Source organism: Grus americana, chromosome Z (assembly GCF_028858705.1).
Source record: "Grus americana isolate bGruAme1 chromosome Z, bGruAme1.mat, whole genome shotgun sequence".
In the NCBI taxonomy this organism is placed as follows: domain Eukaryota; kingdom Metazoa; phylum Chordata; class Aves; order Gruiformes; family Gruidae; genus Grus; species Grus americana.
In genome coordinates this window covers 83404592-83432273 of record NC_072891.1, presented here as the reverse complement: position 1 = coordinate 83432273, position 27682 = coordinate 83404592, and the positions used below count along the sequence as shown (strand labels likewise).

The 27682-nt window shown below is 40.2% G+C and overlaps 1 protein-coding gene and 1 long non-coding RNA gene across 18 annotated transcripts in view; one reads left to right on the top strand and one right to left on the bottom strand.

The window, feature by feature from the left end:
• Window positions 1–5937: 5937 nt before the first annotated feature.
• MEF2C (myocyte enhancer factor 2C) overlaps window positions 5938–27682 on the top strand; it is a 141369-nt gene continuing 119624 nt past the window's right edge. For 12 of the 17 annotated variants that reach the window (XM_054809597.1, XM_054809613.1, XM_054809607.1 and 9 more), the window contains exon 1: window positions 20847–21343. The gene's annotated coding sequence lies outside the window, so the exon portion shown is untranslated. Of the gene's footprint in view, window positions 6528–16920; window positions 17020–20836; window positions 21344–27682 lie in introns of those variants that run through there. The other 5 variants (XM_054809602.1, XM_054809611.1, XM_054809603.1 and 2 more) reach the window with 3 other exon arrangements.
• On the bottom strand, window positions 7448–16071 carry LOC129199312 (uncharacterized). The gene is made up of 3 exons (XR_008574644.1): window positions 16015–16071; window positions 11184–11305; window positions 7448–7921 (listed from the first exon to the last, which is right to left on the bottom strand). It is a non-coding gene; the product is annotated as an uncharacterized LOC129199312 (long non-coding RNA).

Genomic DNA, 27682 nt, shown 5'->3' with positions numbered 1-27682 from the left:
AGTTGGCTCTATGTATATAGGCATGCCAAGAGCTTCTAATCACTTCCTCCCCCTCTCTGGTGCCAGATGCCCAAGTGGAGCCTCAGGCAAGCATACACGACCTGGTATTTTCCTGGTGAACCTCTCTTTGGCAGATATGCCCTTTGGGAAGGTGTCAGGTACATTCCTAAAACTGCCCCTTAACTTCTGCCATTATTCCAAAATCTGTAGGTGTTAGAGATTCCCAGTGAAATAACTTTACACGGGTTTTTTTTTTAACATATGTAATCTAGAATACCTCCCCTCCTGTCCATTTCAAGTAATTGCTGAATCCAGGATAAAGCACATACCCAAAAAGGATAGCTTTAAAGCTTAATGGTTGAAATTTGGCAACTCCCAAACAATGGAAAATCTCAGTGAGAAATGCCAGGCAACGTTGTGTATGGCTGTGGTACCAGATCCACCCAAAATAATAGTTTTCAAATCAACTGTTCATATAGTATGAAAAGCGTAAACCAAGGAGGCCCATTTACTTGTTTATTAGTAAGCATCTTTTGTCGACACCAGGACAAATGCAAAATAAATCTCTTATCTATTGAACAGAACATATTTATAAAACTGGAGCTTGCATGAGTTTGGGAGACAATAGCGAAATATGAAAAATGGTTTGCAGGAATGGGAGTTGAATAATTTTTACGTGAAACTGGGAATGTTCAGTGAAACCCTTTCTTCCACTGATCCTTTCCAATGTTTGTTATAAATACTCCTTTTCAAATAATTAATTTGACAATACACCATATTGCTGATTTGCACTAAAATGTTTTAGTTCTAAAAGCTTGTAACATTTTGAGGTTTTCGGTTTTGCTTTTAGATACTGTCTATGAATCACTCCATATCATATTTATATTTCAATTCTTGGGCAACTATACTGGCAATTAGTATGTAAAACAGCTATACATAAAAGCAGATCAGTCTGTAATAAATCATTCTTTGGCAGAGAAGGTCACTGTTAATTTATTGCCTTAAAGTAACTTATAATCAGTGTAACTGTTCTGCAGTAAACATTCCTGGGGAAGATTTCCTCTCTTTCCTCTGTCGACGGAATCCTGGAGCACATTTAAATTAATGGCATATACGTACCTGAGTTCCCACAGACTGCAGCTGCTCACACTGCTTTCACTCTTTCAGTGCAATGCTATAGACCTATTCACGTGTTTCCCAGAACCACTTTTTGCTTGTTCCCTCCGACAAAATCTAGTAAGACAAGGTTTGTTGTGAGTTAGGTATTTGTAGTTCCTGGAACAGGCCTTCTTATTGTCATCCAACACTTGTACATGAACCTGGTGTGACAGAGGCAGTGCCGCAGCCGGCGCTGAGCTGCACAGAGGCTGCTCTGCATGAAACGCCACGTTTGTGCCCTACCATATCACCGCATCCCTTCCCGCCTCTACGCTTTGCACATTACCTTACACGAGCACGCTGGCTACCCGGTATTCCTGTGCGTGTTGGAAATTACTTCCTCTGCCTACCTTGGTAACTTCTCCCCGTAGTTTCTTTTAAATCTTTTAAAGGAAATCTAGAGGTTGGGGCATTTGATGTGCTTGTATAGGTGTGTATGCAGCTCTCTCAGCAGAACTAGTATTTCAGTAGAACCAGTAACTCACTGCAAGGTCAGATTCTTCTCTCTCATTCACCTGTCTATTCTTCCCCTTCAGTCGTTTTAATTTTCCTTTTTGAAAAGCCACTTTCATTTTAGGACATAAAAAATAGAAAAGTAGAGACACGTATTCCAAAGTTTTATATTTTCCCCACTCTCAGACGTGCTTTTGCCAAGAAAGGTTGAACCAGATGATCCTTGAGGTCCCTTCCAACCTGGTACTCTACGACTATCTTTTTCCTGCCTTCAGCTGCATTTATGCCAAATCTGACTGTTTCTGCAACATGGCATGCATCTCCCTCTGGCTGCAAACAGCCACAGCCACAAACAGAATTATTCCTACACACCATCTCTTCCTTCTGACTCCCTCTCTGCCTCCTATCTCACTCTGTATTTACTCCACTGTCTTTCTTAACTTATGGACCTACGTATTCCTTAACTTTTATCCTGCAACTTGTTTCCTAAATAAAGTTCTTCTACTTTGGAGCGTGGCTCCCCACCACTGCTAACAGCCACTTAAATGGACAGACATCTCACCTTATCTACCTTAACCCTGTGGCTAAACTCACCCTTTTTCCTAACGCAACTCTCCTGTCTATATAACTCGCAATTTACTTTCTCTTCAGGAACAACATCCCAGCTCCTCTTGCGTATGAGGAACACCTACATAACATTGCCCTCCCGCTCGCTTGCCAAATGTACGTTTACAGCCTCTCTGCTTTCCGACTCTGCGCATTGATGTGGGGAAGGCCACATGCAGCTTCACATACATATGTTTAGCGCTATATGCACACATAGGCGTACATTTATGAATGAGGGGTTGGGGTTTCACTATCACATCGCTATTGCAACTCCCTCCAGGCAACTCTCCGCTCCCACCAGTGGAAGCTGATTCTGTGTTTTCAGCTTTCCCACCTCTTTTCAAGCACAAATTTGAGCCATCTTTGTTGTGTACAAGTTCCTCAAATGCAGCCGCTTTTTAGTCAGTCAGGTTTCTATCTCCGTCCTTTTCAGCTGGGTACATTTCCAAGCACGGAAGGGTCAGAATTTAGGGCCCATTTTCAATCTGATGGCTCTAAAATAACAGGAGGTGCTCCTTGGAGAATTCCTTGTCTATATTTTAGTCTGCTGGTGATCTTTAAAAGCCTCCAAACAGCTCACTTTTCACAGCAATACTCCCTACACCTTTGCCATGTTAAACGTTTTCCTGTTTTCTCCCCGCTTATTTGTATTTCATCTATAAATTCAAAAAGCATGCAACGAGCCTTTATGTTTGTGAAGAACATGTAAGTGGATGGTGCTATAAAAGTGGTCTGTGGAAAACTAAAATAGTAATAATAAGTTGGGCATATGATGATCTAGAGTTGTATAATATGCCCATTATCATACGATCTGTGCAGTTTTGTCATAGCTTTTTAGCACCTGAAAAACTGAATATAGGCCAAATGTTGTATCTCTATTTTACGTGATGGAGAAGGAAGACAGATTTTATCTGCAATATGCTCAGGCTGACTTTCTAGCATTTTGGAAGTGATTCTTTAACAAACGCTAGAAAAAAAGACATCTTGGATTAAAAAGCTAAAAATCACAAAGCTGAGAACATATTACTTAGATGAAGATTTATGTGCCCAAGTGATAGCACTATCAATTTCCCTCATCCCTTTCTTTCCCCGAGATCTGTGGCTAGGAAGAATCACATTTTTGCCCGTTACATGCTGGCAGCAACAGGGCAAATCTCATCGCCTGGGTTTCAGTGCAGCAGGGTCAAGCCCAGCCTTCACTGCACTTTTGCAGCGCACCTGAGCGGTCCTGCCATTCAAGTATGTAACTGAAATTTTATTTGTTCAGGATGGCGATCAAGGTCAGGGCTCCCTTGTTCACATCGGAGTGAATGCACGGAGGGCTGAGCCGAGGCTAGCCTCTCTTTCTACTTCCCCAGCTAGCACCCCCAGCAACCTTGACCTTGTAGCAAGGACAGGCACATGACAGACGGGAAACGTACAAAATTGTCATGTGTGCTGCATCCTTCCCCGGAGGCTGAAAGTTTCACCTCTCTGATATGCTTAGTTGGCTCAGAGTAGAAGTTCTTGAGAGCAATCACAATCCGAGGTCTCATGTGGCAATCCGCAGGACGAACGGGCCAGCCCACAGACACATCACCACTGAAGCTTTCACGGAGAGTCAAGCAGGTTCAACTGGCCCACACCACCATCATACTTCTTAAATAAAAGCTTTACACGTTTGTATGATGCATATACATAAATAAAAGCATAAGCCTGATATGGAGAATCTAGCATATGAAAAAGTAATAACTTTCATTAGGTAGCAAAGTTTTACAGAGTTTCTACAAAGGCTGTTCCAGCTGAATCAGTGGAGAGATCATTTGTGCCATCTGCACCCAGCAGGGACTGGATTGTCAAGACAAGGTGGAAAATAAAAATGCTAACAGCAGTAAATGAAAATAATATGCAGAGATACAAACTTAGCAAAACAAGACGCTAAACCAGTTGGATTTCACTGAGAACTAATGGATCTTTCTACACAGAAATGTGTTTTTCTGATAGCAGTTGTAATTAGCAAGGCATTTTAGTGTTACAATCTGGCCCAGGTGAAATAAATGTTTTCCATCAACAAAATTAAGACTGAAGCTTTAAAAAACAGAGACAGAATGCTAACTAATGGAGAGCCATCGCTAATTTTCATACTTTTTAAATCAAACTACATTAAAAGTGTGCATCAGTCATACCCGTTAATAGGTGGAATTGCAAAAAAAAAGTTTTGAATTTGTGCCAAGGCAACTTTGAAATAACTGGATTTGATCTGCGAAGAATCTTCTTCAGAATGGTAAGTTTTGGAAAGAAACGTAGTTCATGCCTGTGCTTCTTTCTCTGCATGGAAATATAAAGACAGAAAATCTCCTTATTTCTGTTAGTTATTTGCTTTGATATTTTAACTAAGTAGGGGGGCAGACACATCTTAATAGGAAAATTATTATTTTGCATTTGACTTATTTCTGTGCTAAAGCATCTCCTTTATTTTCAGCTTCTTGATTTGGCTTCAAGACGATTGTTAAGCTCTTAACTTCTGTGACCCACTAAGCAGTGATATAGGTGGGTATGGCTGTTGCCAAAAGAAAAGTCTGATTTCTTAGTATCTTTTCCTATTTCTTTTTCAGACAGAAAACCAGACTAGTTTAACGTAATTAGAGCAGTGCCTAAGTCTGATGGTAATACGAGCTACAATCATTGTTTTGCAAACAGTAATGGATCATCAAAAATTTCAGGATTTTCATTCATTAGGACTTTTTGAATGTTGCTTTTTATCTAAGAATGAAAGCTAAGAGGACGCTTGAAATGAAACACGATTTTATCAAATATGATGAGAACTAAGATCTTTATTATGACACATACAAAACCCGAGAACCAAGCTTCCACAAAGTACCTCCTGTATAATTTTTAAATAAAAACACTTATTCAGCACTCAGCTTTTAAACCCTGAATAAGAGAAGTACATATTGAGAGAGAGGTACTTAAAATGTTTCCATGGACACAGGACGATGCCAATCAGGTCCATGTTTTTATCTGAAAGGGTGCCCCTGCAGAGAGGTACAGCTTGGTGAGTGGCTGTTTATGCAAGTAAGTAAATACGAACCTTGTTTGTCTTACAAAGAGCTACTGATCCATACTTTTTCTCATCACTTTCTAGAAAGAATATTTTGCTCCTTTCAAACAGCATATTGTAGTAAAATACATACTTTGGAAATTTTTCCTTGAAGTTGTTTGAGTTTATGGCACAGTTTTGAAGCAGAAAATGGAATCTCCAGGTATGCTGCTACCAATCCTGGCAATGATATATTGGTGACTCTTTTTTTTAACTCCACGAGAACACATACTGATGCAAATTATTTCAATCACCAGAAGCCGCTTCCAGGAGTGGGGAGGGGGGGAGGGAGTGGGGGAAAGCAAGGGGCAGATATGACCGACAAATACCCATACCTTAATCCAATAAGGACAAGAACACGGAGTTTTGATTGCTTCTCTCAGAAGTCTCCATTTACTTCAGCTCCCATTTTAAAAGTGGTCGGTTCCTAGACTCCCACTGCATAAGTGCTACGAACACATAATTTTGACATCCAGTCTCTCAACACTGCATGCTTTCTAATTTTGGGAATGAGATTAATACCTCCTATTTGAGAGGTTTTAGTCTTCTAATATTTCTTTGGATAAAAAAGCACAATGAGTTAGTGAAAAGAAAGGCAATCAACTTCAATACTTAACACAGTTTAATAACCTGAATTGAAATATGTGTGTGCTGTATTTCCATTTAAAAAAGTTTCCTTCCAGCCACAATTAATAGAACAAAACCCCATCTTGTTCAGAGATTATTCTTGGAATACTGTAATTTTAACATCTATGTAAAGGAGGAAAGTTTTTTGCCACGTGCAAGCAATTTGGCCTTCCTTCTTCTCGAAGAAGCAGTTCCTGGATAAGACGACCGATTTGATATTTTCCATTGGAACTCGCAGCGTACTTGGAAGGGGGACGGCAACGCTTGCCTTCGTTTGCCAGCGCTGACAAAGGTCTGCTTGTCAATGATACCTTTTACAGCTAAATTTACTCGGGAGTGACAGAAGCAGGTGCACCTTGGCCTGCCAGACACTTGTGCGCCCGCATCACCCAGCCTACGGGTCAACAACCAAGGGAGAAAAAGCCCGGGGCTGCGGAGGAGAGGGTGAGTGAGGCAAACACAGCCCAAACTGGGGGGTTTCTCTTCAAAGCCAGCTGGTCTGGCTTTATTCTACAGGAATTTTTTTACCTGCCGGTTTGATCAACGAAGCCCTCAGCAGGTGCTGACGGGTACGACTTCCTGGAGAAGCAGAAGAAGGGCACTGGTGAGTTTTAACAGAGAAAAGGATTTTTAAAAATGATTCTTAAGTCTTCGGAGTTGTTCCGCTTGCCGCAGCACTGGGTGATTCAGCTCCAGGCTCGTGGCTACGCTCGCAAAGCTTTCTTCAAGAGAAAGCAGATAAGCTTTGTAGCGTGCTTCGCGTTTTATTTGATACGGTGCTTGATTTTAGCTTCTGTTGCCAAGAAAAGTTTCTTGAAAGTGACTGGATATTTATAGCCAGTTTCTTTCAAACTGCTTCTATGGATCTGAATGGAGAGAACACAGGGGATTGCATACGGGAACACCAGAAATCAGACAGCACTGGGGGTGTACACTATGCCCCCCCCCTCCATCTGCCTCCTTTAAAATAAATTAGTTATCCTGGTAATTTCCAAATAAATAGAAAGGATGTGTTGTCTGTAGACTGGTCCCGGTATCTGGAGCTTCAGCAGATATTCCAGAGCCTTAGAAACTCCTTCTGGATATCAACGTAAGATTACTTTGTAATAAATGAAGCAGTGAAATTAACAATCGTTAGAACATTTTTAAAAACTCAGTAATCAAAGGATTATCATACAAAACTCTTGTCTTTCACTAAAATGAAAAGGTAAATTACAAAACAGAGGCTACATGAGAGCACTGCTTGGCATGATGCTTTTTAAAGATATTATGAATTTACACAATTTTCCTTATTTTAAAACCGCAAATTATGCCCGTGTGTGTATTCTTTAATTTGCGTAAGAGCTGGGAAACTAGACAAAGGGAAAAAAAGATTTATTTTTCTAGAACAATAAGATTTCAATTAATGTGAAAATGTAGGAAAATGTGACCACATGTTAAAATAAATATTTTGGAGGGTAGAAAAGCATTTTTATTATGATTTCTATTTCAAGAACTCGTTCTTTTAACTTTGTTTCACAGTATTCATTACAAATTGTTGTGTTAAATTGAAAACATTTATTTAAGCAAGTAAACAGACAGAAAACTTGACCATATGAATCTTTTTGAGTAAACAGATTCCATATTCACAATTCACATGCACACCATAGAAGATACTAACAGGAGAAAGAAAGGAATCATACATCAATATACAGTTAGACTATTTCTGTAGTGGATATTCCACTTAGGTCAAAAGAAATGGTTTATCAGCAATGGACAGCCTAAGATTAGCCTGAATAATAATATCCAAGGCCCTTCTAAACAGCCCTGATCTGCAATTTTTTTCAGCTAGGCTGCTTGGTGTGGGACCAGTACAGTTGACAGGGAACTCCGACCTCAACAGAGGTAGATCGGACCTTGATCCTCATCCATTTTCTTCATTTTGGGAGACAGGAAAAGCACAGCAGAGATTATTTTTGTTTCTGGAATGTGCTATATGAATAATCGCAATTTTGTTTGCTGCAAGGATATGAGAATAAAAGACCAGTAGAATAAAACATTACTAGTCAAAGTAAAAAGTAAGCTTCTAAATATGAACGATATTTTCTCGGATGAAGTACGAAATGTAAAACAAAACAAAAACCCAAAACTAGAGCTGCCTTTAAACTAAGCAATGCCTGTAAAACATCGCTGTTTCATGCATCACATTTGTTAATGTATGGAAACCAAATCCCCTAAACAGTCATTAAAACCAAGCACTGTTAAATCTGAAGACAGTAAATAGTAACAGCAGTTCCGAGAGTTAACTAGACATTGTACGTGCTACACTAACCAAGAAAAACATAAAGCCTTTGGTTTAGAGCCTTTAATTCATCAACATTTTACTGTCTTGATTTTAAAGGCTCAGAAACAGTAATTAATATGACAAACTCCTGGATAATTTCATGAAATTCCAATTAAGTTAGTCTATATTTCACTGCATTGGGGAAAATGAGAATTTCGTAAAATAAAACTTCAGTACAGAAGGTTTCACTTTTCTAGAAAAAGATTGTTTAATGTCACAAAAGGTATAGATTACACACTAGATAATTCATACCATTAAACTTAAATGACTGCCCTTTGTCTTTCCGGTTTTTATTTTTCTCATCATTGGACTTAAGCACATTGAGTGAAATTCTAAAATATGTCTATTATTAATTAAATTCTGAGAGATTAATAAATAGGAAAACTTTATTTAATTCACTAAAACTTTACCATTATTTCAGTTAGAAACAGAATCAGCCCTAAAATGCCTGGTATAGTCATTTATTTCTGCACCAATAACTCCCCATCAGCTAAGAGCTCTGTTGTCTGTTTTGTAAACTAGGGCAGTTTATTCTACAACTATCTTTTTATATTTTTTATTTCAAAAAGCTACAGTCTAGCTCAGCTTTCAACCACATGTTTGTCTTTTCCAATAAATCCAAACTTTAGTGTCAGGAAGACATCTATATTAGTTATTCCATAGTGCGTGTAAATATAAAGAGAGATTTAACCACAAAGCTCTGGCAAAAATCGCAATTTAATGACTCTATGTTGTGTTCTTCAAAAGTTAATTCAAGGCTTTTCATTTGGTGTTACATGGTATTTTCAAAGCATGTCGTGCTTTCTGCTCCTTTCACTTACACTGGTGAAAACTGGACACTTTCCACTGAAGGCAATGAAGTTGCATTTAAAAGTTATACAAGAAGATGAACTGCATGATACAAATTAGGGGAGAAAAAGTATGGTGAATTGCCTTAATTATTGCTTCATATATGAGCATTTAAAACATGCAAATTTTCCATGTTATATTTCTATTAGAAATTTAAAGTGTGTATATATACACCTGTGTATATAAAGTGCATGTGTGTGTACACATACGTAAGTATGTATATATACACCTTGTTTTTCTCTTGGTACAGTAAGCAAAATCTTATTCTACAAAATATATATAACTTTCTTCATGGAGTTTTATTAGTTCATTCTTTTATTCAAAAATTCATAGGTTATTGGTCTGAGACCGTCTCCCTGCCAATCAAAGGAACACATGCACGCTAGGAAGTGGTGGAGAACTCTCCTCCATGCCAGTCTGCTGGCAACATTCAGAGCCGCTGCCTTGCCCGGGGGCTTCGGCACCCCTGTGCTGTTGCAGTAGCCGCAGAGGGACTGCTCTGCAGCCGCTCCCCACCCCTGCACCCCACTGTGGCCCATTCCCATGTGAAGACACCCCCAGCATTCCCATACCCCTCCCCATGTCTGCTCGCAGCCCCTCCCTGCTATCGCATTTCAAAAATGCTGTCACACCATACAGTTCACCATCAACAAGGTAATGCGGACTGGCCTTGCAGCATATCCCCTGTCACAGTGTACAGATACACAAACTGTTAACCGAGTTGTCTTCTTCAATGAAAATACTGACAATTTATTGCACAGTTAAATTGGGTTTTGTTCCTCTGAAAGCAACTAGCATTATGAGGCAAGTTCTGAAAGCACCACTTAAGAAATTTTCAATAAAGACAAAAGCAACAGTGCATTCTATGCATAACTCTAAAAGCACGGATTCTAAATCAAGTTCAATAAATACAGTTTACAAAGGATAAACATATAGATTTAAGCTACGGTAAACTAGTTTGCTGGAAACATAACTGCACAAAATGAATGAAACAGTAATTACTCCTTTGTTCATATACATATATATACACACACACATATATATCAGTGCTAGTTCTACATATATACTTAAAAGTTGTGCTCACAGCATATGAAGTTTAATCTAATGCTAATGTAGCCAATGCACTGTGCCCTGAAACGTGACAGCATCTGCCAAGGAAAAAATTAAAAGCTGAATAGTATGACACCCAGCTGCTAAGGATTAATTCAGCAAAACAAATCTTTCTGTATCTCAGTTGTTTGGGGTTTGGTTTGGTTTTTTATTTAATTTTTTAAAAAAGCCCTCACACAGTGATTTTCATATCTCTCTACAATCTTTTATTGCTACACCAAGAATGATGCAAATTGATGGTTCCTATAGTTTTTGATATAACTATCTGCAGCATTATTTTCTCTTTGCTGTTGACAGGATACTCTCTATCCAATATAACTATATGCAGACAGCCCTTTCCCCAGTATCAATACATCTCCTGAGTTTGAAATTATTGTAGAAGAATGCTTGGTAATGAATTAATATCATGTGCAATAATTACAAAAATTAATGAAGTCTATTAATGTTAAGAAAAATAGAACAGATTGTGACATAATCTATTTGTATATCAGGAGATAGTTCCTACCCTTGGAAAGATATGGCTATCCATTTAACTACGTGTCCTCGCACTAACTGACTTCAGTAACCATTCAGTCCTCAACCACTATGCTTTTGATAGCACTTTAGATCCTAGCCATATACAACCTCGCTGAAATGAGATTTTGGGTTGTATTCTTCCTCACAAATATAAGGGGACTGGCTCCCGCTTAGTGCAAAGAAGCACTTGTTCCTTGGCTCCTGCGAGAAACTACTCCTTAAATAGTTTCAAAACTGTTGGGTTTAACCTGCAAAAAGGATGCAGGAATTCCTCATTCAATCTCACTTTAATCCAGAAATTCTTAACCTGTCTACCCCTATTAGTGACAATCCTTCTTAAGTTATTGCTGTCCACATGCCTTTGGCCCCATCTTCACCCTACCTGCATATCTAGACCCCAAAAAGACCCTTTGGTCTCACTTAAGAGCTAGAAAATCTTGTAACTCCCTTCCAAATACGTACCTGTTCTCCAGCCCTTACTCCTTTATCTGAGTCACAGCCAAGAGGACAACTAAGTCATGTCGCGAGATACATGACTTAGCAGAAAGGGGCTTTAGACCACAGACCCTCTGACTGCTGTAGACCTGAAAGGTAAAGATAAATGCTAGTGCCACCGTAACGTATGCATTTAATTGTTACCGAGAGTTTAAAAATGGAGAGGGTAACGACATAGGTGATACATGAGTTCAAGAAGTTTCAATATATATTTGATTGGATATTAATTGGTTAATAAAAAAGATCTGAAGTTGTCTCTGTATGGTCCTTACTTGCCTGACAAAAGTAACAACCTTCAATTTGGGAAACTTCTTCGATTTAGTAACCAGGTTTCTTCTCCTTCCACCATGTCAGTGCAGCTATCTGTAAAGTCATGGCTGAAATCAAATCTCGCTGCTCTGATTGGTGCAGGCTTACAGAATATAACAGACCAGAAATGGGAACCTAAATCTGTCCATATCATACAGGAGCTGTGTAAAGATGCTCCAACTAGATCATACGACAGCAACAATAACTTCACATGAAATACATCTAAACCAAAGCACATATCCAAACATGACCTCTGAGGCTTAGTTTCCTTATAACCTCAGTAATACCAACTTTTTAAACTGCTTCCATGGGAAGAGTTATAACCAATGACATCACAGCTGGAGGCTCACGGAAGTTTTAATATAGACGAACATGAGTGGCACAAGCACATCTAAAAGCTGACCCAACTATGGTGCAATTACATTTTATGGCCACAGAGGTTACAAGTTTTTCTTCACTTATCAACAAGAGCTGTCAACCTTCAAAAGGCCTCTCTAAAATGTCTGATAAAAGGTTTATATTAATTGTTTTGAAAATAGAAATATTAGTATTACAGCAGCACTGAGAAGATACATTTATGGTTCAATGCTTCTGTCTGGAGCTGTTCAAATGCAAAACAAAAACAGGAATTTAGTATTGAAGAGTTTACAAACACTCGAAAACAGTGCATTTTCTCAAAATACCACTAAGTAATAGGTTATGCTCTGGACATCTGCATGCAAGCATATCTGTATAAAAGTTTGCCAACAATACCTTTATCCCCTCATTCCATGTACTAATCTATTGCTATTGTATTCTATACTCAATTTATCCTCCAAATATACAGGATACTCTGTTACAACATGCAGGATGACTGACCTTTAAAATTTGCATATCACTTACCCTGGAACACGGTTCCAGAAAGGGGTATGCAATTTGAAGCAAGAGGCAAATTGCCAGAGAAACAGCCAAAAAGCTGGGTGCTTATCTAACATATATCGCAAAGTCTAGTCTGGAAAACTCCTGAGAATTGGGTTTCTCAAAAAAAAAAAAAAAGAAAAAGACAAGCATTCTCTTTTCTAGTTGGGAACACTGTAACAGCAGCCTTTAATGTGGTACGTTGGAATCTCTATCTGTACCAGGACGGGGAACCATAGTGGCCTTCAGCAACAGGAGATGAAGTTGACCAACATTTTTCTACCCTTAGAACAGGTCTGATTTGAATTTTGTTTGAATTGTGGCTAGGGGTCTATCCTAAACAAATCTCTACTTTGCTTGGCCCTCAAAATTACCATGAATTTCATTGTCTACACAGATGCAGATGCTGATCTAATTTGTAGCAGCTGCAGAATGCTTAATTAAGCCTTTTCTGGCCATCTATGGCTGTCTGCTTCTGTATCGCATCATCATGCAGTGCAAGATAGACAAATGCTTGAGTGTCACACAATTAACAAGGGGGTGCAATCATATTTTTTGTTTTGGGTTGTGCATTTTTTGGCAAAATATCTGAAAATATCACAATACCTTCGTCAGGCAATTCCATTTCAGGAAAAGAGAAGGAATGCTCAGCCTAAGAAAAACCTCTTTCCCCCTCCCCTCCCACACCTTTCCCAAAATGAAAGGGGATCACAAGGAGATTCCCTTTAATCAACTGGGAGCAATCACACGGACAAACAAATGTGGTAGCAGGAATGAGAAAGGTGGTCCTTACTAAAAGTGCTAGTTCTGAAACTTAATTTCTGGGAGCCTTTCTCCTTGGAGGGAAGTAGGGGGGGAACTGTCCCAGCAGAAACTCCTTTTGAAATGACCAGATAATAGTGAAGAGGTTTAAACCTTCTAAAGCTGCATAAATTAACAATGAAATACAAAGCTATCTTCCTCTGCATCAAGTCTAGACGTAGTGCGAGATACCGGCAGATAGATAAAGATTTTAAAGATAAAGACTCCCAGCACTGTACTTTGCAGTTGGCAGAAACCTACCTGATCTCTTCTGTAAATTAAAGCCGCCCCACAGCTGCTCTGATTTAGTCTCTGTTTGGACATAGGCCCTTCAGAACAAAGCCACCAAAGCACAGCACATCTCCCTCCAACGTGCTCTTCTGCATTAGCGACCGAGCTGAAGAGTAAAGATACTGTATTTCTTGGGCGGAGTCTATTTCATAATCTAGGCAGACTTTAATCACAGTTGTATTAAACCATATGATAAATTACACTTCCATCAAATGCCTTGCTTTAAAAAAAAAATAAATAAATCTAATATTTCTGAGGCATATGAAGATGCAGAATAATCAGGCTGATGAACAGCCGTTCATGAAAATGACAACATTTCCAAAATTATTCTTCAAATACATTCCTGTACTTAAACCCTATTAAGATGGGGAATTGATTCCAAATTTCCACTCTAAGCTCATATTTGATCTATTTTTATATTTTTGCATAGGAAAAAAGCCCATTTAGCTTGAAATTTCACCTAATTAACTTTATGTCAGAAGAGATTGGGGTAGGGGGGAATTGAAACTAGTTCCTGAGCATTTGAGTTTGTCTGAGACTAAAGTTTTGCTTGCCAATTTCTGACTAGCACTGAAGAACTTCAAAACCCTTGATACATTTCTTCCATGCAAGTCTAGACTCACATTTTTGAGTCCCTAAATCTCAACGGGGGAAAGGTTAGTAGGTTAAATTCTTCCTTTCGTTACACTTAAGTAAGATCACTGACTACAAGTATTGTCCCCCTAAAATATGTATGTGTATATATAAACTATATACATTTGGTGGAACGTTGTCATAGGATGATGAGGACATTTGAATGTCTTACAGACAGACAGTGGCTGGTACAGGAACTGGAGTTACAGCATATTCAAAGATTAATTCTGAGGCAGGAATAGAATCTGGGTGGCCGCTGACGTAGGGCCAAGCTTCCATTCTAGGGTCTCACTTGAAACTTGTCAGAGCGCGTTGGATTTCAACAGACTTCAGGGGACTGTGGATGTGGTGCCTGAGCTCCACAGCACCCCTGTTCCACGCCAAGCACCAGATTCAACATTTCGTTGTTAACTCCTTCAGATGCAAATTCAGCCTCATTTTCAAACAAATGACAGACCTTAAGTATTATTTTATTTCTAAAAAGCACACGCGGTGTGGCAAACAAAAAGTGGTTATGACTAGCTCCAGATCTGATTCTAATATTAGTCCGTGTTGTCATTCACAAAGTAATAAATACTATTTTTAGACTTTTAGAACAATCTTAGTAATATGTAATCTTTGAAAGAAAACACATTTGTCTACAAAGAAGTTATGTCCCATCTCCAGTTTTAAAACACTGTTAAAAAGAAACAAAACAAATACTAAAGTAATAAAATTCTTAGATAAAAATAATCTTTGGACAACTGTTTATGAGATATTTAAAGGACAATATCAACTTGTGAACTACAGTTTCAGAAACTGCCTTTTGTAACAATGAAACACTTTAGATTACTAGAATTGGACCAATTTAGCAAAACAAACAAATCCCTTTTTCATTGTTGACTTAGTGCATTTGGCAGCCTTCTCCCTCTATAATCAGTCTCTTCCCTGCAAAGGCCCTTGAAAATATCTGCAAGGCAGCAAAAAAAAAAAACAAAAAAAAAAACTCACTTAAAAAAAAAAGTGGCATTGGGGGAAAAAAAAAAACCAACCCCCCCCCCCCCCCAACTTTCCAAAAGCCTGGAAAGTAACAGATAATGCTCCAGATTAGTCCACCTCCAAGCTCTCCATTGAGACCAGAAACACAATTGATGCCATTTTCCCAGACATTGCCACCCCCCCTCCCGCCACGGCCCCAATGCACGCTCACGCGTGGCACCGAGCAGCCTCCTGCCAGTCGCCTTCCCAGCATCAGCCATGTGCTGCTTCACCTCGGCCGGCCTCGGCCCTGCTCGGTGCCGCGTCTCCCAGCCCTGCCGGCAGACCTCTGCACCTCCCGGCTCCCACCGCCCACCCCCGGGGCCGGCGGGCAGCACCGCACCTCACCCAGCCTGGCCCGAGGCCGCCATCATTTGTGCCCCGAGGCCTGCTGGCCCCGCAGGACTTTGCGGAATGTACTTCAGTCTCCCAAACGCTCATTTATTCCAGAGGTTGGAGAGGTGGGCAATGTACTGCGAGGCCTGAGAAGGACTTTCGGAAGCGCCCGGTGGGCACAGCACTGCGGAGAAACCGGGCTGCCGCTCGCTTCCAGCCTTCCCCAGAGCCAACCCTTGGCTGGGACTTCCCACCCCTCTGCTATTCCCGTCCTGTTTTAAATAGCCACCACCTCACGGGGCTTTCGCTGCTGCTCTCCAACCGCAGCGGCTTAGCTGCCGCTTCCCTCCTTCCACGGGACCACCCGCTCTCGCGTTAGCCGGCGCCCGGCCGAACTTACACCCCCGCCCGCCTCAGCGCCTTCCCGCGGAAACGGGGAGGAGGCAGCGGCGGCTGCAGCAGCAGCAGCACCCCGGCACCGCCGGTCGCTCCCCGCACACACGTGGCAGCTTACCTCCCCGCACGGCGCTGCCCCGGGACCGAGGCAGCCGAACCGAGCCGGGCCGGGCCGGGCCGCCGGACGCCACTGCCGGGGTCTCAGGCGGTGCCCCCGCGCGGGGGCGGGGCGGGCGAGCGGGGAGCGTTGGGCCGCGCTGCCTGAGGAGATGGCGGCCGCTGCCGTACCTGCTGCTGTGGTGCCTCCCCTGCCACCCGCACCGGGCGGGAGAGCCCGTAAATCAGTAAATAAATACACAGAAGCCCAAACTGGGAAAGGTGTCAGCAGGGAGGCAAGGTGTGTCCGGGGTGCGAAGGATCAGGGCAGAGAGTCGAGCGGTCGCCCCTCCGGACCGAGGTGTTCGACCAGGGCTCGGTGCAGAGCCCCTCGCCACAAACACAGGTGCAGGGAAAAACGGGCGTTTGGGTTAAAAAAGTTTGTGTTACTCTGTCTTGCCTTCCTCGAGGCAGACCCGAGGAGAGGCGTCCCTGGGTGGTGGCACAGCATGCATCTGTTCCTCAAAGAAAGGAGGAGTACGTCGAGCTTTAACACTTAATGGCATTTGGCCTGGACTTTTAAATTGGCATTTATTAAATAATGAGAAAACCTCATCTTTCAAAATGCACATAAAAGCAGGAATAATTTTCAAAGTACCAATTGGAGGATGAGTACAGTCCAAGATCAATAATTTTGTAATTTTATTGATAGCGTAGCATCCCTATGGTAGAATTCAGATGGAGTTCATTACAGCTTCTGAAAATGTCGAGTTACTCAAAAGTGATATTCCCTCTATGCCTAAGTGCACATCAGTAAAGACCCGTATTCTTTTTATAGAAATTGTTTCATAAATCTCTCTAAATATATTTAAGTACTACAGGTTTGCATTTTAATAATACACTACTTTTGTGCTTTTAAACATCTAAGGTGCCGAACAAGAATTGTAAACTGTGAAGTAACTACTATGGGAAAGATTAAGTGAAGCATTGGAGGCGGATGATTTTGACAATAAAGAGGGTGTATGTGGTGAGTGTTTAATATTTATTGCATTTAGTATTACCAAGTACTATTTATTGTTTTCAGATTTAATGTTAAAAGCAAAGCCTGGAGAGCAAGCTCTGCTGTATTATGTACTTACAGGTACACCTGTGACAAAGGCTTTCTGTAATCATTGCTTGATGTGTACACCAGCATTTTAGTAATGGCATGCCATTTTATTTAAAGTTCCTATGTCAGCCGTGCCTACATTGCAAATATTTTTTTTTCAATTAAATGATTTTGCGAAGAATCATGTACATTTCAGCTCTTTGTGATGGTTTACAAAGCATTTAAGTTGTGCTCCTGGAATATATATCCGATTATCTTTGAAATTATCTGAGTTTACATCTTTTGTTCATTATAAAAGCATATGGATTGAGGGAATATTCTGAATGAATGAAGAACAAATACAGTACTGTTGAATAATCTTGTGGGGTAGATTAATCTATAGCCTCGATTTCTCTCAGGGTGGGTTGCTGTGGCAACCGCCCCAGCTCACTTTAAAATAATTTTGTAAAGCTCACTTCAAGCACTGCACCCAGCGTGGGCCAAGTTTAAAAGCAGCCAGACATGGGAAGAAGTGTTATACCGTGTTGCTCTTACAAGATAGGGAGGTGGTGGAAGAGAGCGAGGCGTGGAGTGGAGTGGGGTTGAGCAGAACTTTAAACAGAAAATAGAAACCAAGCCACCCCAGGGTTAAGATGCAAAGGAGGTGGATCGATTCATAGTAACCTTACTGCTTTTCAGTTTAAACACCGTTAAAAGACGTAAGCTGGCAATCTTATTTCTCCTAAGGGAAAGATATGTTCTGCATCCACAAAAGAACAAAAACGGACTTTGATAATCATCTTCAAAGGAAATGTTACCTTGAGATAATCACAGTTGTAAGGGAAAGAGATATTTGGATACAATCTTCACTCTTTGACAAAACTTTGGAGATCTGATTTTATAATTATTACATTTTGACTGATGTCTCATTGTTTAAAATAGTGCGTGCCTCAGGTGGTGGATTAAGAAAAACATAGTTTTGTCAGCAGACCTACACATGACCTGTGAACAGCAAAAAGGAGTCGACTTGAGTCTCGTGCCAGAAATTTAAAAAGGGTGCATTTGTGGAGCATCAGTACAAGTACAGACACCAGAACAAAGGTTTTTCACTGTTTGAAATTATTCCAGATTTTAAAATTAAATGCAGCAAAAGAACAAAAAAAATCCTAAACACTTCAAAAGATACAGCATAAATTCATGCCTTATCTAACCCTGAGATGATGAGAAAGCCTGATCCCTTCCCTCATATCTGTTTGTCCATCTAGCATCTGAACCCTGTTTTAAAAATCGAGGTGTCCTTTACATGGATTTGATGAATTGTACTCATGACAAAAACTTGGCATGGCTTTAAGGTACTCCAGTGTGTGAAGGTCACAACTATTTAAAGATTAGGCTGCAAGTGCCCACACGGAGGTATAGTAGATGTGCTAAGCTGCTGTATACTTTTATTTTCTGAAATACTTGCCTACTCTAATAATTGCTTTCAAGATTCGGCGGTGTTCATGTTCTGTCTTGCCAGTTGAAAGGGCTGTGCTACCAACTAGCCAGAAACCTGAAAACTTAACAGATCCTGTACAAAATAAAGCAGATGACAGTCATTTTCAATTAGAGCACAAAACCGTGAAGTCTTAATGCAGTTTTTTCTATTTGTGCCGCTAAGACAATACAAATGTTACTGGATAGTTGGGTGCCGTGCTGGGAGACCAAAATTGTCTGCAGAGGAAGCATAGCAAGGGTACAACCCATGTAACTGTTCCGTATTTCTTTCCCACTGCACTTCATGCCAAACCTGAGGCTGAGAAAGTATTTCTTCCCCAACGTGATTCGGGCTCTGCTGCTGACACTGCCGAGCATATGTGCCTCTCACCACCGTATACAATGTGCTTGGCTCGTGTCTGCCTGCCTGGTGGCTCTGGGCACATCAGTATTACTGTTATTGTTGTCGTTCTGGGTGCATTTACAGCATGTAACTGGCTGTCCACTGAGAGTTGTACACTCTGTACCTAAATCTCACCAAAACAGAGTAGGGTACGAGGAGACCCGAAGTAACTAAAGGGTATTCTGTAGGGATCTGTGTTGAGAGCAATTGCAGGGTGCTTCTTAGAGCTGCCTTAGCTTCATTTTGCTCTGACCGTGCTTTGAGCATCCATGTTTGAAGAGGTACAGTTGAACTGAAAAGGCATTTATTCACTGTCAAATATGGAACTTCGGAAGTAGGTCAGTGGCCCAATGAGATGTTTATAAGGGAAAAGACTGCAAGACCAAGGACTTGTATTAAAATAAACCAAATATATATTTATCCCTGTTGTTTGAAATCAGTCATTTGGTTTTATCACGCGTACTGTTCCTATTTCCAGTACCTTAATCTATCATAAAAATAATGGTCTGTGCCTTTATAAACTCCCCTGCTGCTCTCAAAGGATTGTAAAAGTTGGCTATCTACATAGAAATTAGAACGAGTATCTGCAAAGTCCACTTTTACTGACAAATTACTGCATGTGCTTAATGTGGATTCAAGCTCCCGTACAGTACAGTCCTTTCAGTCCTGTTTTAAAAGCAAATGAACCTGTGGAAAAAAAAAAAAAAAAAAAAAAGTCCTGTCTGTTTTTACACAGTGTGCTGGTAACACCACGTTTCTGTGGACAAGTCTGACAAGAGACGGTCTCCGGCAGCCGGCCGTGGCCACGACCCGTGCGGGGAGGCCAGCGGGGTTTCCTGGGGCTAGCATTCCTCTTTGGGGAAGGTGGTGCTGCCCCAAACTTTGCCAGCGGGACCGCTCCTGCGCTGCGCGCCGCGGGGGGAGCCGCCCGCAGTGGGATACGAAGCCTGATGAGTTTGGGAAGTTGGGCTGCTTAGCAAGCGCAGGGCTCCGGAGAAGAAGCCCAGCAAAGGTGCAGGGAGGCTGGGGCAGGAAATCTCCGAGGGGAGGGGGGGTGCGAATGCCGAAGGGCCGCAGCCCCGCTCCGCTCTAGAGGCGGCGCAGGGGTCAGCGGTCCCCGCGCTGCGGGGACAACGGCGATGGCCGCGGGTCTGCAGCCCCCGCTCGGCGCCCTCCCGAAAACGATCGTCCGAAAGCTCCCCGGGGGGTGTGGGAGCGGAGCCGTGCGTGCTCGCGGGGCGCGGGTGGGCGCGGGCGTTTCAGGGTTGCGACACAGGGACGTTTCAGAGCCCACTCGGTCCCGCGGCCCCCCGCACCCTGGCTCGGTCCCTGCCGCCGCTGCGGGGAACCGGGCCGCCCTGCCCGAGCTCACCGGCCGCAGATGCGGCGTGCAGCGTTCGGGGCTGACCCGGGCTGTGTGTTCCTCCCAGCCTTTGCAGCGGTCCTGCCGTCCTCACGCTACTGTACCTCGCCAGAAGGGGGAAAATATGCACCGGGTCGCCGTGTTGTCTTCGCTCCGTATAATAAAGGATTGTCATTAGGTTTGCGTGTGGCATATGCCATTACCCCCACCGTAAAACTAAAATTAGCAAAATGTCAGGAATGGAAAGATTGATTCACCCAAGATGCAATTATCATTTAAAAAGTGCTTGATTGAGGTGCTGATGTTCAGTGATTTATTCTGCATACCATATACATAATTAAAGTAGTGTAGTGGAGTAATTTATCAATCTAGTTTAGACTAGAGGGGCAAGGAAGGGAGCTGCTGCCGCTGCTGCTGCTCTATGTTTGTTTTATTAAAACGCTTTCGGGATCTGATCCCGCCCCCTTTTTGCAAGAGTGAAACTGATTATTTCTCCAGCTCGGGAGGAGAGAGTCATTCGTTTGGGATTGTGGGAGAGAGAGAGACAGAGAAATAGAGACACGGAGAGGAGAAGAAAAGGGAGGACGAGAGAGCGAAGCAGAAAAGGACACCTCATCACGCGTGTAGTTTGAATCCCCTCCTCGCCTCCCCCTTCCCCTCCGCGATGCTACAAAGGCTGTGAGCTGCTCGCCTTTTCCCATTCGCCTGCTGTCACTTCCTTCCTGGACGCTTTCAGGACGAGTCCGGTTACTTTTAATCCGACCAGCAGCTCAGCCACTTTCTCCTCCTCCACGCTGCACACACGCACACGCGCGCACACATACATATACGCGCACCAGACATCTTCTGGCTGCTTATTGGATTGACTTTGAAGGTTGTCTGTGTGATTCAAGGAGGCTGCATGTTGAACCAGGTGGTGAATACTTAAGGCTGGAAGAAGTAAAGGGATTTTTTCTTTTTCCTATGAAAGGAAAATATCTCAAGGACTAGTCTGATCATCCAAACAGCTAAATGTTTATAATGTAAGTACATGTGAAATTCAGAATCGGAATAAAGTAGAGTGGGCATGGTACAAAAGCGCTATGTTATGTACGTTTCCTATTGCGCTTGAAGAATGTATCAGTCATTGTGTGTGGACTGGGATTGAGGTTGCTTGCAGACTGTGTAAGTGTATGATTGCACTGCCAATTGCTTAAAAGTAACTTTTTAGACAAGTCACATAGTTAAATCACTGTCTAGTAAATTACTGCTGAGTTGTCTTTATCAGTGTCATAAGTGTTTAAACTTTGATGAACTTAGTTTACATCATTTGTGTGCTTGATGTTGTGAAGTGTTCAAAGCTTAATTGATTTGAATAGTTCACCAAATGCTATGACCTTGTAGTGCTTGCACCCTGATTTATCAGACTAAGGAAACAATCCAGCTTGAGAGAAATGCTCTTAAAGTTTATTGTATCATAGGCTCTTCAGTTCTGGAGTTCAGGTAATGCATGCTTGCAAACTGTTTAACTTTGTGCATCTTCCATTTGAATACTTACGTTTTTAGATGGAAAAACCCCTTGCACTGATGTGGGAATTTAAGTCATAGGCTGCAAACCTCTTTCGGAATAGTATGCTTTGATCTTTACATAGTACTTTGGGTAATCTTTACATTTTTTAACACAAGGGAGTAGAGCTAATCAGCCTTACAAAACTGGCCAGTCTAGTTGCAGTACAGTTGCTTACAGGCTAAGGTGAAGTTTAATGTAAATGAGAGACTCATAAGACTATTGGTGCATTATGTAACTGTAATACTTAGCATTTCCTATAAAACTTAGTATGACCTTCTGTCAGCCTGAAAAATAAAACAAGTATAAAGAAAAATTAACAATTCCTTTTCTCAAAAAAGAAAAAAAAAGCAGCACAATGGAAAACAAAACGAATCATTGTGGGAACCTAAGCATTGTCTTTTATAGAAGAGTTCTATTTTCTTTATTGTCTATAATAATTACTATTAGCAAATACCTGTATCCTGAAATTAAATGCTGTAATACACAACTTAAGACTAAAGATTTAAGAGAGTTAAGCAGAGAAAAGCACTTCGCCAGTATTTTACTGGTGATTAGAAAAGAATTGTCTTGACACCAAATGCATTTTCCTAGCACATATCTGATGATCAGCTTAATGGCAAATGTCCTAGTTTCATATCTTTACTTTAGAAGAACTACAAGATGGATGATAAACCAATTATATTAGATGCAAATGTGACTAGATTTCTTTTATTGGCCTGTTCCCGGGTATTGTGGTTGAAGAGTAAAGATGTTTATATGGGGTACAATAACTCTAATCCCTGGAGGCTTGGCAGGACATGGAAATATAACCACCTGTGAACCAGCTCTAACCTCTGTATTACTTAGATACTGATTTCCAGTTCAAATGCTCAGGCGAATGGCCACTTTGGGCATTCAGTATTTTGTAAACTGTTTTGGTTACATGATTGTACGTACCTAACATCAGGTCAAAAAACCCGCAAGACTTCCTCACTTTATCAGTTTCAGTAAAACGCCCATTATATTATTCCTTCTCTATTAATGAATACATAATTCATATTGACTCTAATACCAAAATCTCTGCTCACACTTAAGTCCCTTTGGAAGTAGTGGAAAAATTCTTTGAAGAAGAACTTAAGAGAATGGCCCTTCATTCAGGCTGTCTCTGTTCCTTGCAGTACACATCCTTTCGTTTTAAAAACTTGCTGTTTGTATCTATTTTTACTAATACGCCCTGTACAGCTAGTGTGATAAGATAGTTCCGGGACCTGAACATGAAAACCTTCTTTCATGCAAACACTACTTACACAATTATTCCCAGCGATAACACTGCGACTACTTGTGTGAAAATTAACAAGTCACAGGAATAATGATTTACAGGATCAGGCCCCTAGGAGACCTAAACCCCTTGCCTGTCCCATGCCTTTCTTAGGACAGAGATGTAAAGAATGTCACTTTCGATGTCCTATAAATGAATGTATGGATCAGATATGTCTGTATCCTCTTAAGACTACTTGACCAAGAAAAAAGGAAACTTAGGCTTAAGAGCCTTATAGAATTTGGTACTAAATGATGAATAGTGTGTGAGATTAAGTCTTTCAGACCTATGTGCCTGAGCTGCTAGTTTTGAGCGTCATAAGAAAATTCACACAAATACTTCCTTACTGTGAATTTTCTTTCAGTATAGGATCAGAAGATTTTTCTTATTTTTTCATAAACACTCTTAATTTGTGTACCTGCAACATGTATATTCAAAACCAGAGAGATGCCTCTCTTAAATGGGTCTGGATTTTAAAATATTATAGACAAAGATAAATTAAGCTTTCTGAAGCTTTTTCCAAAAGTTTACCTCTGAAAGATTTTGATAGCTCCCCGTTTAGTAGATAAATATAACTACATAGAAACTTAGGAACTGAGAAGGAGTTATGAACAGAATACTTTCGCCAACTTCATTTCTTTTAATTCTACTTTTCTCTGTAACAGGTTAATTTATTGTTCACCAGAATAGTTCAGTTCATCTTCAGAGACAGCTAAGGTTATTTCTACCTCTCATTGAGCAAGAAGTCATTAACTGATATTAGGTGCTTGAAAGAATACATTTGGGTTTTGATATGTAGACTCTGTTTTTACCTGTTGGACCTCATTATTCTAAATTACATGATAATTTATCCGAAAATCAAGTAAGGTGTAGTGGTACTCTTTTGAAAACACTGATTATGAAGATGAACATAAATAAGGTGCTATATAATTTCAAGGACTTTATAGTCTCTGCTTCAGCATTTTGAATAATGACCAAAGCAGTTATATTTGTGATGTATTTTAAGATTTTAAAATTTTGCTACATGATATCAGCAGTGAGAGTTTGCTATGTCCTCATTTAGGCTCTATAGCAACTTACAAATAAAATACAAAAAAAATAGATATGTAATTCTGAACAGCTAAAAAACTTCAAGCTTAAGAGTAGGGTTAGTATTCTGGTATTTGAAAAGGATGAAAATACAGTTTTGCATCTTATTTCAGAAACAACATGGGCTTAGAAGAACTCTGCTCAGCAAACACCACTGATAGTGCGAATGAGACGCTGAAAAAATTAATTTTTTAATTTTCTATATTTAAAAGGAATTATTTGGGTGCTCTGACCAGCTTTAAGGTCATTTTTCTCAGAACTGATGGTCAATGTTGCATGTGGACAGGTGATTAAAAGCTAGTGTCTTCAGTCCTCCACTTTAATCTCACTGTCTCATTGACTGCAGTGCAGTAGAGCCTGTCTGTTCACTAGGATCTGTCATCTTTAGGAAATCAGACCAGCTTATAGAGGCGATTCACAAAACCAACAGTGACAACAAAGTCTTATGTGCCTTACAAAAGAAGGATTAGGCAGTTCACATGTCATTTTGATTGGGCAGAGATAAAAGCTGATTGCTGCAGCATGTCAAGGCACACTTCAATTTCAATTGATTATTTTATAAGACAACTATAACTCTGTTGCTTAGTCATTGTTAAATGCAATTTGAAGGAAGGAAAACTCAATTTTGACATTACTGGTTTCGTATGACTTTATAGTAAAAGGTAGAGCCACTTGTAGCATTGCTATACAAGTTTTTAAAAATACTGTTTAATCCACCACTTTTGGGAAATACATTTAAAATGTAGTAGAAGATTGTCCTGGGATCTTTTTAAAAACATTTTTGCCTAGATGATATCCTATAATAGCAATTAAAAGTTCTTAAAAGTGTCTAGGACTATACTAAATTCACTGCACTTACCCTATTAAGAGCTTGTGTGCAGAGGAGAGTGCATAGAATGTCAGGGCTTGCAGATTTATCAAAAAGTATAATATTGAGGAATAAGTAAGTCAATCTTAGTTTTTTATTCTCTTTATTATTATTGAAAATGTAATATGATGTAAAACTCTGCTTTGTGTTGCATATGCGAACATAGTAGTCTGGTTTGAAAATAGTTAGGAAATCAGATATTGTCCCTATATTATTAAGTATGTCATTTAGCAGTGAGAAAAGAGAGTTTCAGCTATTTGCATAATTTAGTTGTAACATACAGCCTTTAACAATTGGAAGTGTGAAACTTCCAAGCTGATAACTTCTATGCTAATTTCTTACCATTTTTCAAAAGAACTCTTTTTTTTACCCAACTGATGCCTCCTAGTGTTTCACATAATAAAACACTAATGAGTCAACCATAAATGTAAACATTGTTTTTTTCATTGTCTTCATCTTATGTGATACATGAAATTAATATTTACGTATTTAATTTTGTGTGTATTATTATAATCAGACAGGAAACTCCTGTAATTTCAGATGTTTCATCTTAATGGATACTGGAAGCACATTTTGATTTTCTTTCATCCTAGCTTTGTCTGGCTGTATTTTGAAAAGTTTACATGTAAAGTATACTTTCTTTTTCTCCTTTTGTTTCCCATGTGCATTACACTAACTTCTCAACAATGTATTATGCAGCTCAAATGGGAATTTTAAAAATTTTGGTAGGATAATGTTTTGTAAAGTAAGCCCTTGGAAATAGGCAATAAATGCAGTTATAGAAATGTTTGAGATATCCTGAAGTACCTCACGGCCAAATAAGATGAAAAAGACTAGTCTGAGACATGCTCACTCATTGCAGTCCTTAAAGAATAGTTAAGTTATCACATTTTGTAATTGTTCCTGGTTATTTTACTTCTGTATAAGCAAGAAAACTGTATTAGGACAGTCTTCAAATGTGCAAAACGTGCATCTTACACTTTTGATTGTAGATGTGGATGACCAATACTTTTGAAAAGGACTTCATGTGCATAAAATACTGAAAGAGAACTTGGAGTGGTAAAGACTGAAATATAGTGCCCTTTTCTTACAAGTTCAATCTGCCCATATAACTCATGAATACCTGAAAAAATATGCAGTTATATTAGATTTATATCATACAATGATACAATATTTTATTTTTTTGATGCGAAGGTGTAATTTTCAAAAAGTTACCTAGCATCAGTGTGACAAAATACAACTTATGGGCCCCAGCTGTATATTTGAACTGTCAGATACGGTCTTATAATGATAAAGAAGCAGCCAAGGCTGAGTGCACTTTTGCACATTTTAATGTCACGCAGTTTTATGTAAAGTATGAGATCAATTTAAGGATGACATTGGAAATATATCCTGTTATTCTAAGACTTTCAAGAAAAGCAGTGGAATTCCTAGATAGTTGTTCTACTAAGGAAGTTTTAAAGGAAATAAAATGATTTTGCAATTAAAAAATCATAAGTTTACCAGTTAATATGGGTAGTAAAAATTTGTGTCTTCTTCTCAATGCACATATGGTAAATTTAGGTGCCTGCTTACAGGTAAAAATAATTGTTTCCCACTGGATATAGAGAGTTAAATCTATACATGCAGATCTGTGTCATGGGAATTAGCGTTTGGGTTTAGAATATATGAAAAATGCAGGGTTTAGGATTGTCTTCTGCCATCAACCCTGTTAGCATCACATTTTTCTCCCGTTAGTTTTAAACTGCAAAGAGACCTTTCTGAGATCTGCCATTTATTTAAGCCATAAAACATCGGATAGTATCCTAGCCTTTAAACTTCCTTGCATCTTGAAAGTATTTCAAAGTATGCAAATGGCACCCGTTATTCAGCCAGGAAAGCTAACATGCAAAAGTGATAGAATTTTCTCATATAGTTGTATTGCTTCTTCCCTTGCAAAGAGAAAGTCAATTTACAAGAGAAACAGAGGGAAGCATAGAGAGAAAGAATCTTTAAGGCAGTTCAAGTGTAGGACTATTACTCTGAAATACAGCTAATACTGCACTAAGCATCTCCTCCCCCCCCCCCCCCGCCGCCTTTTTTTTTTTTAACGTCGGAATACATTTAGATTGCAGAAACGTGTCCTAGGAAATTCCAGAAGAACATTATCTGACTTATTTAGAAACAGGTCTGGATACATTATTTGAGATTTGTTGTAATGTTGTATGGAGTAGACTCTCGTGCAAGATCAGTCATCACACCATCGAGATCTATAGCCTGGGCCCCTTCTGTAATTCCCTGCACAGGTGAGTTAGCAGTCACCTGCTTCAGCAGGGTAGGGGTCCTTACCTCCGCCTTCTGCCACCTTCCCTAACATTGCAGGGTTGCAAGAGTTCGAGCAGAGAGAGCTTCCGAGATCCTGGCCAATGCAGCAGGTCCCGGAAAGTCAGCACCTCCTGCCACCCTTTAAGTTAACCATAAGGCAGCCCACAGATTAGGGACAGAATTGAACAGATGGCGTAAAGCTCCTCTGCCTCCATTTCCCAGGTTATAAAGCACTGCTGATACGAAACTTAACA